The sequence below is a fragment of the Nematolebias whitei genome, chromosome 1 (assembly GCF_014905685.2).
Source record: "Nematolebias whitei isolate Nwh7 chromosome 1, NemWhi1, whole genome shotgun sequence".
NCBI classification, from domain to species: Eukaryota; Metazoa; Chordata; class Actinopteri; order Cyprinodontiformes; family Rivulidae; genus Nematolebias; species Nematolebias whitei.
The window spans coordinates 35,855,887-35,856,526 of NC_056498.1; the positions used below are offsets into that span (position 1 = coordinate 35,855,887).

The 640-nt window shown below is 42.7% G+C and overlaps 1 protein-coding gene across 5 annotated transcripts in view; it reads right to left on the minus strand.

Annotated features, from left to right (window-relative positions):
* Positions 1 to 640, minus strand: part of mark2b (MAP/microtubule affinity-regulating kinase 2b) — a 50,242-nt gene that overhangs the window by 3,758 nt on the left and 45,844 nt on the right. The window lies entirely within an intron of this gene.

The following is a 640-nucleotide window of genomic DNA, read 5'->3' on the forward strand; positions in this document are numbered from 1 at the left end:
ATGCTGCTAAAAGAACCTCACTGCTAACAGAACCAAACTGCTAACAGGACCAAACTGCTAACAGTACTGTCGCTAAGAGAACCAAACTGCCAACAGTACCAAACTGTTAGCAGAACCACACTGCTAACAGAACCATGCTGCTAAAAGAACCTCAATGCTAAAAGAACCACTCTGCTAATAGGACTATGCTGCTCACAGAACTACATTGCAAATAGTACCATACTGCTAACAGGACCATGTTGCTAACAGAACCACACTGCTAACAGTACCATGCTGCTAATTGGACCATGTTGCTAAGAGAACCTCAATGCTAACAGAACCACATTGCTAATGGGACCATGTTGCTAAGAGAACCATGTTGCTAAGAGAATCTCAATGCTAACAGAACCACACCGCTAATGGGAGCATGTTGCTAAGAGAACCTCAATGCTAACAAAACAACACTGCTAACTGTACCATGTTGCTAATGGGACAATGTTGCTAAGAGAACCTTACTACTAACAGAACCACACTGCTAATGGGATCATGTTGCTAAGAGAACCTCAATGCTAACAAAACCACACTGCTAATAGTACCATGTTGCTAACGGGACAATGTTGCTAAGAGAACCTCAATGCTAACAGAACCACACTCCTAACAG